Source organism: Hyaena hyaena, unplaced genomic scaffold (assembly GCF_003009895.1).
Source record: "Hyaena hyaena isolate Hyena2069 unplaced genomic scaffold, ASM300989v1 scaffold_369, whole genome shotgun sequence".
Lineage (NCBI taxonomy): Eukaryota > Metazoa > Chordata > Mammalia > Carnivora > Hyaenidae > Hyaena > Hyaena hyaena.
In genome coordinates, this window is record NW_024081000.1 from 289,607 (window position 1) to 302,802 (window position 13,196).

Here is a 13,196-nt window from a genome sequence, read left to right on the forward strand (position 1 = left end):
ATTTTTAATGATTATTTTCCCTGCATGCCAATCCAACCTGTGCTGTCAGCCCAGAATGAGGGGGAGGGGAGAAAGCGGACGACCGGCCCCTTGTCTTGGGCTGCAGTGCCACCTAGAGGTACTGCTCAAGAACTGACGCATTGCTTTCAAAGGGGGACCTTTCAACACAGCACCGGGCTGGCTCAAAGAACTGAAAGGATTCCCTCAACTCACTGAAACAAAATATATTATGAAAAAAATATATAATATGAAAAAAAGCATGACCATGGGTGTTTTCGGTGAAAATTTATTGGCCTTAAAGAGGGAGGCCCTTTAAGTTATAGTTGCAACCGGCACTTGGAAAATGCTTTTCTCTGAGGTTCTTTTCATCACGACGGTTAGATTGGACCTGTAACTTGAACTGAATTGACAGAAAATCATTTGGCAGTCGATTGTTACAAAAGTCGGAGTAGGTCCATATGGTCAGAACTACAATCCAGTCGCAAAAATGAAATGTATTCAAAAGCTATTTAGGTGGCTTAGTCGGTTAAGCGTCCGACTTTCGCTTAGGTCATGATCTAGCGGTTTGTGGGTTCGAGCCCTGCGTTGGGCTCTGTGCTGACTGCCAGCTCAGAGCTTGGAGCCTGTTTCAGTCTGTGACACCCTCTCTCTCTGACCCTCCCCTGCTCACGCTGTCTCTCTCTCTCTCTCCTGGAAATAAATAAAACATTAAAAAAATTTAAAAAAAAAAAAAGCTATTTAGGCTTGACTCAGAAACCAGGAAGTATACTTATTATGGGGAGAGAAGGAAGGACAAGTCCAATGATGATTTGGTGAGAGTTCAAGTTCCGCAAATGAGAGAGTTTGACTGGCAAATTCTTAATGGTCACTATTTTGAGGGCAGATTCAAAATTCTTTTGTTGTGGATGGCAAGGTGTTGGAATTTCTCCTCAGGCAATGCCAACTTGTATACAATGCAAACCATTCTGAATAAACACGAAGGACCCTTATTTCACCAGGAAGCTATTTTCAAATGGTGAATACAATGAACACATAGGGTCAAGGAAAAGATAATTTAGGCAGGCTTTGGGAAAGATAATGATTTAGTCAACATTATTAATGATACTTTTGGTAGGAGAGGAGCAGAAGTCTGAGACCCATCATTCAAGAGCTCAGGGATTTTCAGCTGCAACCTCTTTGGGACATTTTAAGCCAATAACGATGGACTCCTCTTAGAATTTAAGGAGCATATGTACATTCAGTAACACACTCTGGCTACAGACCATATGCTACCTTCATTTGCATCATTTGAGATAAAAAAAAAAAAAAACAGCCATGTGGAAAGCACAACAGAGAAAAGTGACAAAAAGGGGAAAAGGTATTTTGCAGCACAAACATCTTATTATCCAGACAAGAACAAAATTTGAAACTAGGCAAATTAGTAATTCAGCTCATTGGAAGACATGGTCGCTTTCAGAAGGCTGCAAGTAAAATAACTCTTTCCATTTTTGAATACTTGCTATGATTCCTTTACTATCTTAATAATATACTCAGTCTTCAAACAGCCCTACTGTGGTGGGTGCTGTCATATCTCCATTTAACAGATGAAGACAGTGAGGTCTAGAGAGGTTGAGCAAACTTTCAGGGAGAGTCTGAATCCAAACCCAGGTAATTAGACAGTCTTCAGATTCTGTACCGAATACCACGCTATTAAATTATTTCATCAAAAAACACTTTCTATTGGACAGGCAACCCAAGAACCTACTGCTTTTTTGCTGTGGGTTTGTTCAAGATGGTGTCTCTTGAGGACCATTCCTACTGCCACTTGGAAGATGTCTTTTATAGCTTGGATGACCATTCAGGTCAGAACACCTCGCTGATCAAAGGAACTATAAGCCCTATCAGTATTCTAGCACGTAACGACTTTCTCTCCTGGATCCTTCACTGGTTGGAGCTGAACCAGTCCATTCTTTAGTCACCCCACAAGGAATTTCCCTTTCCTGCCCAGTGTTCACATGAGACTTTCCCTCCCAGGCCTTGGGCGAAGGTGACTTTTCTGAGGTCAATTAGTATACCGTGTCTGAGGTAGATGTTCAATAAATATTTGAATAGGATCAATGGAGGTATTTCCGAAGCTTAATCAAGCCAGAGGCATTTTCAATATTGATGGAGTTCCTGGCAGCACTTCTAACCTCACCCAAGATCCCTGGTGACTGAAGATGGAAAGTGGTCACTTGCCGACAGGCATTCATTGTTCTCCCTAAGATGCCCTCTGGGAGAACTGGAACACTAAAAAGCCTCAACAATAAGAATTTTACTGGTTAAAAAAAAGAAATTAAAAAAATTCAGCCAAGGGAAATAAGGCTCATCTGCAAATGTCATTAAACTAAATGCCTCTTTGTTGTACCTTTTAGATCCTTTCTGGTGAGGGTGAAAGGGAGGTCATTTCATTGTAATTCCCAGAAGCTGCCACTCTGCATACAACATGTTCAGTTGGTTTAATTATTAAATCTCATACTATCAGGACATAATAAAATCTAAATTATCCACAGGGTTGGGGAAAAGGGAAGTAGAGGGCTATGAAATCCCCTGGCACCGTCCCTTGTATTATCTACCTGGTTCAGAAGTACTGAATAAACAAAAGAATGGACAAAAGAACCCACAGATCAGCCCATGGAGAAACAAGTGAATGAAGGAACCAAAATAGTCTGAGTCAACCAAAGGTAAGATGTCATCAGAGGCAGCCCCACTACTACATCTATACAATGCACACCCATGTAGGCCATTCTCTTTTTGTACCTAGGCAGTGTCTGCAGCCAGGTGCGTGCTGTCTAGTGACCCGGCTGGCCTGGCCGGGAGTTGCCAGGCTCTGGCCCGCTGAGCTCCAGAGAGCCAGAGAGCATCCATGGCCTCGTGCCCGAGAGAAGAGCCAGAGATGGGAGCCAGAGGAGCCTGTCTAAAGTGGGTTGTCAGAACTGAGGAGGCTGGTGGGGACTATTGGGAGTCAGGAGACAGCCAAGGTGAGGATCCAAAAGGCCAGCAAGCCAGAGGAGGTGAGCCAAGCAGATGGGACTAGATGGGCAGAAGGGCCGTTTTTGCCAGCAATGAGACCACAAGCATTTTGCTTGGCTGGGTTTTCTTTTGCTTTGTGATTATTATTTTTATAATGGGTAATACATGTACATGAAGCAAAGCTCAAAATATTCCAAAGGGTATACTGAGTGGTGACCTCATTTTCTCACCCTTGTCTCCTAGTTCCCCAGTTTTCTTCCCCTGATTATCTTCTGGATCCTTTCACAGGTAGCCTGGACCTGAGAGATACCTAAGCATATATCGATAAACAACCTTTACAACCTTAATATTACAAACTAGGTCATATTATATGTGTCAGTCTATAGCTTTCTTTTTCACTTAACAATATGCCTTAGAAGTTGTTCCATATCAGTATATACGCAGCTGGGTCATGCTTCTTGATGGCTACATAATATTCCATTGTATAGGCACACCACAATTTATTTAACTCATTTTTAAATGGTTATTTAGTTCCCACTCCAAACTTTGATAATGTTGTGATGGTATGCATTTTGGATGTGTGTGAATATATCTGTAAAAGGGAAACTTCTGGGTGAAAGGATATGTGTATGTAGGTCCTTGGGAGCTAATGGTCTCTGTACCATGTTTTCCCCTTGAATCCTGACTAGAAGCATTTCAGACAGAACTTTCCTGTCTTCTTCTGTTTTATTTATTCAGTTCTATTCATCTTCACTAAGGACCCTAAATAACCCAAAACAGAACCCTCAATATTACCATTGTTCTTTTATTAATTTAAAAATATTGGCTTTCAGTTCTCTGAAGCCAATCTAAATTATTGCCTGGCTCTGAAGACTTATTCACATTTCCTCTCCTCACAGTTTTACCTATGATGAATCTCCTGCATTGAATGTATAACACAGAGATGTCACCATAGATTTCGCCTGTCCTTGGCTGCCATGAAAAGTGGATATACCTGTGGATGGGATGGGAAAATTACTACGGTTCCTAACATAACTGCTAGACTGTGAGTTTCTAGAGTGTAAAAAAATTGTATCATATTCACCTGTTCAGTTCTTTCCTTCTCCCCACCACATACCCTACTCAATGCTCCCAGCTATAGCAGGAATTATGGAAATGTTTGGTGACTATATTATTTTCCTAGGGCAAATGTAACAAATTACCATAAAGTAGGTGACTTATAACAACATAAATTTATTCTCCCACAGTTCTGGAGTCCAGAAATCTCAAATCAAGGTATTTTGGGGGCCCTCTAAAGGCTTAAGAGGAGAATTTGTCCTGTACCTTCCTCTTAGCTTCAGATGCTCCTGGCAATCCTTAGAGTTCCTTAGCTTGTAGACATCTCTCTCTAATCTCAGACTCCATCATTACATGAAGTTCTTCCTGTGTGTCTGTCTTCTCTTCTTATAAGGACACCGGTCACAATGGATTAAGGACCATCCTAGCCAAGTAGGACCTCATCTTAATCTGAGTACATCTGCAAAGGCCCTATTTCCAAGTAAGGTCACATTCACTGATACCAATGTTTATACAACTTCAACATATACATTACAACATACACTCAATCTACAATGGTGACTTAATGGGAAAAAAATAACCAAGTAACTAAGTGCATACTTCACAGGAAGAAGAAAAGAAGGAATAAAAAAGGAAGGAAGGAGGGAAGGAAAAAACTATTTTTCTTAAGACTTGAAGTATCCTATCAGGAGAAAAAAGCCATGTCAAGTAGGTTTTCTGAATTTATGTTCTGTTGAGTCACTCTGTGATTTGTATTCCTTCATATAACTGGCTCACATGAAGTTCTTTCTGAAACCTTTACGTATTCAAGGCTTTTTTTTCTTTAATTATCTGATGGTGAGTACTTTGCATTAAATACCAAGAGATTAGTAGGTTAGGGTCCTGTTTACTTGTTTGCTCTTGAGGAAAAGAATTTTACTTCTATGCCTAACAGGGGAGTCACCAGTGACCAGACGATGTGCCTTTAGTTGTTCTCTCCCACCCCTCGTGCCCTCACCTCTGTATCCAAAGGAAGGAAGGAAGGAAGGAAGGAAGGAAGGAAGGAAGGAAGGAAGGAAGGAAAGAAAGAAAGAAAGAAAGAAAGAAAGAAAGAAAGAAAGAAAGAAAGAAAGAAAGAAAGAAAGAAAGAAGGGAGAGAAGAGGAAGGGAAGGGAAGAGAGGAAGGGGGAGGGGGAGAGGAAGGGAAAGGGAGGGAGAGGAGAGGAAAGAGAAAAGAAAGGAAGAGGAAAAGAAGAGAAGACAAAAAAAAAAAAAGAAAAAAGAAAAGAAAAGAATAAGAGGAAGGAAGGAAGGAATTCTTAAATCCCATTCCTAAAAAGCAGGAAGAAGTGTGGTATCTTGAACTGTTGGCCTGAAGAGGGGAGACCTAGGCTCAGGGTCCAGCTCTGAAACCACACAGAAAACCACAGGCGATCCCTGAATACCAGTTACCTCACCAATTAAAAACAAAGTGCCACCAGCTAGACCCCAAGACCCAACCTTTATTGCTCACCTGCTTGTACTCACTGACCTTCGTCCCACGTTTTTGCTTAAGCTCTTCTTTCCAGTTTATCTCTCTTTTATAAATTTTTAACATTTATTTATTTTTGAGAGAGAAAGAGACATAGTGAGAGTGGAAGAGGGGCAGAGAGGGAAATGCAAAATTCAAAGCAGGTTCTAGGCTCCGAGCTGTCAGCACAGAGCCTGACGTGGGGCCTGAACTCAGACTGTGAGATCATGATCTGAGCCCAAGCCAAATGCTTAACCAACTGAGCCATTCCAGGTGCCCTCCAGCTTATCTCTTAACTGAGGCCGATGGAAAATGAAACCACTGCTCGCCATAGCAACTGCCCTGTCAAGACCTCAGCTGGCCCAGACCTGGGCAAGTGGACCATGGAGTGACCAAGGCCCCTACAACTACCTATACCTCATTATAATACTGAAATCTCCACCCAAAGAGGAGCACAAGCCTCATTTACATAACGTACAATGTGCCTATAGGTTTGGTTTCCCTAAGGCACATGTGAAGAAGAGGCTTCTCTATCTAAATATTCATCATAACTCTAAATAAAAGGAAACCATCCATCCTTGTTTGGGGAATCATGGCTTTGGAAGTCATTCTCCATCCTCCGTGAACTTATTTGCTGCAAATAAAGTTTCCTTTGTGCGACAGCTCAACTTGGTGCAGTTTCTGACTCACCAAGAAGTCAACCAACTCACGTTGGTTCAGTTACAAAAGTGCTTAGAATGGATATTCTCTAAACTTCTGCTCAGCACTGGCATTAATTCTATCCTGGATGTCCACTCACTGGATTAGGTCCACAGAGACGTTAATGTTTATTTTGCTCAGCATCCAGTTGGGAAATCAAGAACCAGTTCTTAGAACTTGAAAGCTTCCAATACTCAAGATTGAGGGAGAAAAACCCCAATATAAACCATCCCCCTGGCCTGCCACAGGGAAAGAGCCATTCAATTGGCTTCTTGAATTTGAATGAGAGCACTAGCTATAGTACAATGTTATCTAGTCCTTCTGGGCACTTCAACTCAGGGAGTCAAGACAATGGAAAGAAAAAATGTTTCCTCTTCCTGTGCCCTTTCGTTCGTTAGTTCGTTTGGTCGTTCGTTCGTTCATTCCTTCCTTCCTTCCTTCTCTCCTTCCTTCCTTCCATTCTTTCTTTCTTCTCTTTCTCTCTCTCACTTTCTTCCTTCCTTTCTTTCTTGTGAGATTTTTTTTTTCTCCAAAATTTTTTAGACTCAATAAATTTGGGTGACCTTTAAGACTTAATACTGTCTGAGCTAGGGAGCCATTCTGGACTCAAACAGACATGGGTTAGAATCCCAGCTGTGCCACATAGGCCCTGAACCTGTTTTCTCATCTGTTAAAATAGGAGTTACTGCAAGGATAACATGAGAAAACATGAGAAAGATTGTAGGATACAGTAAACACTTAGGAAACATGAGATTTCCTACTGACAATAAGAAATATACATTCTCTGTGACTTGCCCAACTCTGAGCATACCACAGGTCTGGTTGATGGTCCATTGGTGCCCTTGGGTAGATACTAGCACTCTTTAGGATAGACCATCTGTACAAGGTCAGTTAGACATGCTATGATGTATGTTTTTAGTAATTCATCTGTGTACTTGTTCACTGTTCCCAATGAAAGTCCATCAAGTCTACAATCTCAGGAGTTATGAACTCTTCATAGGGCCCTATCTGTTTACACCCATTAGAACAGTCTTTAAAATGGTAACAGGGACACAGTATATATCAACTCAGTGACTGATAGAGAAACCCATAGGAATGCACTTTCTGCCTTGCTACACAGCCGGGATTTCTCAATGGCTCCCTTTTCTCCAGTTGCTGATGAAATAGCCTCTTTTGTGATCTTGTCAACTAAATGATATGTTCTTCAGGAAGAGGGGACATACCTTTGTTTTGTTTTGCTTTTCTTCTGCCACGCCTTTCAGAGAGTACTCCCCCTAATAAGTGCTGTATAAATGTTTAATTGGTCAACTCTATGTCAAGTTGTGGCCATTTAGATAAACTTAATGCTTGAAGTGATAAATGCTGTTTTCCTGTTTTCAAAGAGCAGTTAGACATCTTTTTTTAAATTGCCAACATACATCATGTTTTTTAAAAAGTGAAAATTTGGGGTTGTTTACTTATTTAGGTTTTCAGAGTTAAGAGATTAAAGGGCAAACTATTCAAGAGTAAAGCATTCTTTTTTAAAATTTACATCATCTAATAACTTGCAGAGTGTGAAAAGAAAAAGATAATAGTACAAAATTATTGTGGATGTTGCAATAGACAGAATAATGGCCCACCAAAGCACTAATTCACAGAATCTGCAAATATGTCACTTTATTGGCAAAAGGGTCTTTGTAGATGTGATTAGTGATCTTGAGATGGAGAGAGTGTCCTGGATTATACAGGTCATCTCAGTGTAATCACAGGGTTCTTACAAGGGAAAGAACAGGGAAGAACAGTCAGAACCAGAGGAAGGAAAAAGCTAAAATGATGTCATTGCTGGAGAGGGTGGGAGAATGACATCATTCCATTAGCCAAGGAATGCAAGCAGGACCTGGAAAAGACAAGGTATGGGTCCTCTCCTACAGCCTCTAGAAGGAATGACATCCTGTGCACACCTTAATTTTTGTCCATAAAACCCATTTTTGTACTTCTGGCCTCCAGAACTATAAAATAATAAGTTAGTGTTCTTTTAAGTCATAAAGGTAGTGGTAATTTGTCAGATCAAGTAGAAAAACCAGACATAATACATATAACAAATTATTTTGGAGTTTGAGATCAAAATTAAGAGATGTCATATGTAAACAAATTAGAAAGATCGATGGATTAGTTGCATTTTACATTCTTTTTTATTTTTGAATCTTAGCACAAAATGATCTTATCCAAAGGCTATAAGAAACACAGAATTAATAAGAACGCACAAGAACCCCGTGTGGATTATAGATGACATGTAGCAACCAAGGGAAGCTAGGCCCTGGCTAGTACAGCCACGCCCCAGAGGGTCTGGGGTCCATCACTGTGGTGTCTTAATGCCTTTAGGTCTATGTCACTCCTTTAGAGCACCATGCTGGGTGGGAAGGCAGGGATAAGCTAAGTCTATCTTATAAACCTACACCCTAGGATTTAGGGGAAGGGGGAGAGGGAATATTTGTTCCTTTCAGCTTCTCTCAGGATCCATGGAGTTTTGCTTCCCACTAACATTCACATGGTGTAGGATTCCTGGGAAAGAAGGGTGTTCAGATGGCTGGTAGGAAAGAAAGTGACAAAAGTCTACCACTGGTTCTGATCATCTGATTGCCCAGCACTGCGTTTAATCAAGACATTTAAGACACTGTTGTGAAGACCCTTTCATCTGAAGTTACGAAAAACATAAACAGATAATTTAAATTTTTTGAATGAAATTAAAATATTTAAATTAGAGAATGTTTTCAAATTGTGTTCCATATAAAGTGTTCCACTTTCCTCCTTTTGTCCCTCTTTCCTTCCTTCTTACCTCCTCTTCCCTGCTTCTGGGTATTTCATTTGAAAATCTGGTGAGTCAGTTTCTGGAGACAGGATTTACCAAAAATTGGCAATCCGGCAGGTTTGGATGTCTGGGTACTGGATATCTGCAGCAATATCAGTAGGGAGAGTGTGCAGCTTTCTGTCTCTCTCCCTTTCTTTCTCTCCCTGCTTCTCCCTCCCTCTCTTTTATTTTCTAGCTCCCTATGGCCTCCCACCATCTCCTAGGAAAGGTAAAAACAGAATACTCCTGTGGGGTAGAATGAGCAGCTAATCCAAGCAGCAGGGCATGAAGGGACAAGCAGAAACTTCACCAGCACAAGGCAAAGACAGGAGAGCAGAGATGAGGATCAGGGCAAGGCTTACCTGGCCACTCTGTCCTCAGATAAAAAGATGATGTAATGGCACTTGGTGGTGACATCTCTCTTAAAGTCACACTGTTCTAATCTGGACCAGTATCCTCTGCAACTAGTAGAGTCTCTCAGCCTGGGATCTTCCTTCACTGTCTGTCTCCCTGGGGATTGGATATTCCTGTGCTGACTGTCTTATTTTCTGTTTTCTGTGTCACTTACTCTTCCTTTGTTGGAGCAAGTCTTCCTCAAGCTTCGTTAAAAAGGGTATCTAGTGTATGAGAGAGAAGGTTCTGAGACCTTGAATATCTTGAAATGCCATTATCATTGACATGTTATTAATGGTTTAGCTAGGTATGAATTACAGGTTGGAAATCATTTTCCTTTGGAAATTTAAGGGCATTGTTTCCTTGTCATTTTGCTTCTGGTATTTCTGTTGAAATACACATAGCCATTCTAATTCCTGTTTCTTAATATCTTTTTTCCTCTCTGCAAGCTTGGAGAATTTTTTTCACTGGGCAATGGGCCCAAATGACAATATGCTTTATTTCCATCCATTCTTCTGGGGTTTATTTATTTTTTAATGTTTACTTATTTTTGAGAGAAAGAGCATGAGCAGGGGAGGGGCAAAGAGAGAGGGAGACAGAAGATCAGAAGCTGACTCCATGCTAACAGCAGAGAGTCTGATGTGGGATCCAAACCCACTAACTGGGAGATCATGATCTGAGTCAAAGTTGGGTCCTTAACAGACTGAGTCACTAAAGCACTCCATTCCTCTGGGTTTTAGATAAGCTTTTTCAATCTAGCAACTCATGCCTTTCAGTTCTAGAACTATGTCTTGAATTCTTTGACCATGTAATTCTGTTTTCTCTGGTGTCTCCTTGTGGAACAGCTATTTTTGGATGTTGGACTTCCTTCTTCTCCTGGTTTCTCTTTCTTTATGTTTTTGAAAGACTCCTCGAATTTGTCTTCCAAACCCCATATTGTTTACTTTCATGTACATCTGCTCCCATGTTTTTAATTTCTAAGACCTTATTTGTCCTTTTTAAGTATTCCTTAATGATGGTAACTTGTTCTTGTTTCATGGGGGCTGCAATAGTTTTATCTCTTCTAAATATATTCATGATAGGTTTTTTTTCCTTTTCTCTATCTCCCCCAACTTGATTTTTCTGTTTTAGTTGGTCTCCATCTTCACTGCTGGAGACTTTCCACAAACATCCAGTGATCCTTGGATTATTCAGGGGAGTAAAATCCTGACAGAAAGTGTGGGGAGTGACTTGCCAACTTTGAACTTTACTGTAGGGAGATGGTCGGAGGGTTTTATTTGTTGGAAAGATGTCCGATGTCAGTATTTTCCCTCTTGGCTGGTCATACTCCAGGGGAAAGTCTTTCAGTCTCAGGAAGAAAAGGTGTGAGTGTCCTGAAAGCTGAATGGAGCAGAGAGAAAACTAATGCCATTGAGGTGAACTTGGAGTTTTGATTACATTATGGAAATTCTCATCGGAATATACCTTCTCATCCAGGGCCTGAGTTTCCTACTTGGAGCAATGGTTCTGTTGCCTCTACGGGTAGAAATCTGTACTTTTAACTTGAATGGGACAAAAATCACACATTTATTTTCACTAAATTCTAACTGAAATTTAGTATTTCATTTCATATAAATGCTGGCAATGAAATGCAGTAGTTTTGTTGGTACCTGTGACCGCACTGTCCACAAAATCGCAGATATTCATAATTTACTCTAGAGTAGTGTAGATGTCTCAAAACAGTTTGCTTTCATGACTACACCACAAGTATGGTGACTACTGGATCTACCACCAGATCTTGTGCCAATAGAGCAGCGTAAATACCATATTATCACAAAATTTTTTTTAAGTATCTTGGGAATAGTCTTTCAATAGCATTAGTTTCCCTTACAATCCTCTGTATTTTATTTTATTCATTTAAAAACATTATTCTGAGGGGTTCCTGAGCTTCCAAGGGATCCGTGGCATAAAAAAATTGAGACCCTGATCCAGAAGAGCCATGAACCTGATGAAGTGTACATCCAGGGTAGAGAAAGGTTAATTCCATGCCATTAAGTTTAAACGGCTGCCGGAGGCAGAAATCATCCAGTGTGCCAGGTGCACAGGTCAGCTGATCATTGCAACCACTGATGAAGGGCCATGATGGATGCTGCAGGGAGACATCATAAAGGACAGGCTTGGGCTCAGACTTGAGGATCAGGCATAGCTGCCAGGAGGAATGGAGATGAGCAGTGTGAACAGGAAATGGGTAGGCAAATGGACACGAGCAGATGGTTCTCCAGGCAGAAAGCAGAGCCTGAGTAAAGAGTGGGGGTGAGAGGGCATGGCATTTCTGAAAACAGACATTTCTGTGCCCAAAGGTAGACTCTGGAGTAGAGAAAGGTGAGGAGGAAGCAAAATGTGGATCTTCTTTATTTGATTACAAATTTTTCATCAAGCCCCACCAGAATGTAATCTGCTTGAGAGTCTGTCTTATACACTCTGTATCTCCAGTGTCTAGAATCATTGTGAGTGAATTGGTAGAAGCCAGAGCACAGAGAGCCGTAGAGATCATGTAAAGTTTTTAGATTTTATCTAAGAAGTAAAAACATGCTTCTGGAATGACTGATCAAGAAAAGAAGATAGTTGTGGTGAGTTAAAAAAAACTCCTGAGGCACCTGGGTGGCTCAGTTGGTTAAGCGTCCAATTCTTGATACACGCTCAGGTCATGATCTCGCAGTCATAAGATTGAGCCTCACATCAGGCTCCATGCTGAGCATGAGCCTGCTTCAGATTCTCACTCTCCATCTCTCTCTCTGCCCCTCTCCCAAAGGCTCTTTCTGTCAAAATAAAAAAACTAAATTAAATTAAAAAATGAACTCCTAAACCCACACTGCAATTATTCAAGATATCCCCTGAAGGTATCTATCTTTATCCAGCTCTTGAGTTCTGCCTTCCTGCACAGCAATGGGAAGATGGGCCACAAATCTTGCATGGAAAAATTTCCAGAAAGCCAATATCCCAAGGACAGTGAGAAACTCTACAAAAGTGTGTGTCAAATGCTATGAAATGTGGCTTGGGAACTGCTGGCCTGAGAGGCCACAAGTTAAAGGACCTTGCAAAGAAATCCCCATTCTACACAAATTTAAGAAATATAAATTCATAAATAAACCTGATACACAGATGCAGGGAAAAAAATGATGGAAACTAGGTAACTGTTTCTAGAATTTTGCATTTGAAAATTTGCCTTACCCTGCAATTTTAAGTTGAAGCATTTTTGCCTGTTTTCCATTTTCAGCTATGAAAACATAGCTTAACATTGAGATCTGGAAAGAAAAGATGTTATTTTTTACTTTAAAGCTAGCAAAATAATATGCTTTCCTGGGGGTTAATTCCCATCTTGAGGACATTTGCATATATTCATCAGAGATCCTTCTCAACAGGCTACCTCTCATGGTATAAACATAAAGTGTGCTTTCTAATTAGTTCGAGAACCCCATTACCCACCACCATGTCTACTGTCATTTAGATTCACACTCTCAACCACAGTTCTGGTGTTTTCTCCAGCCCTTTAACTATTTGATCCAATTAGACTTTAATAAATGGAGGTTCCATACCTATAAGGCCTCCATTCACAATTTTCCATTCTAATTTTCAGACCTTCGTTTTTCCCTCAATTATTTCCTCCTCTTTTAATCCGTCTACACAATAGCCTATCCCCTATGATACCCAACTTCAGGTCCATCGGAATACCAAGAATATATATGGGAAGTAATCAATAAA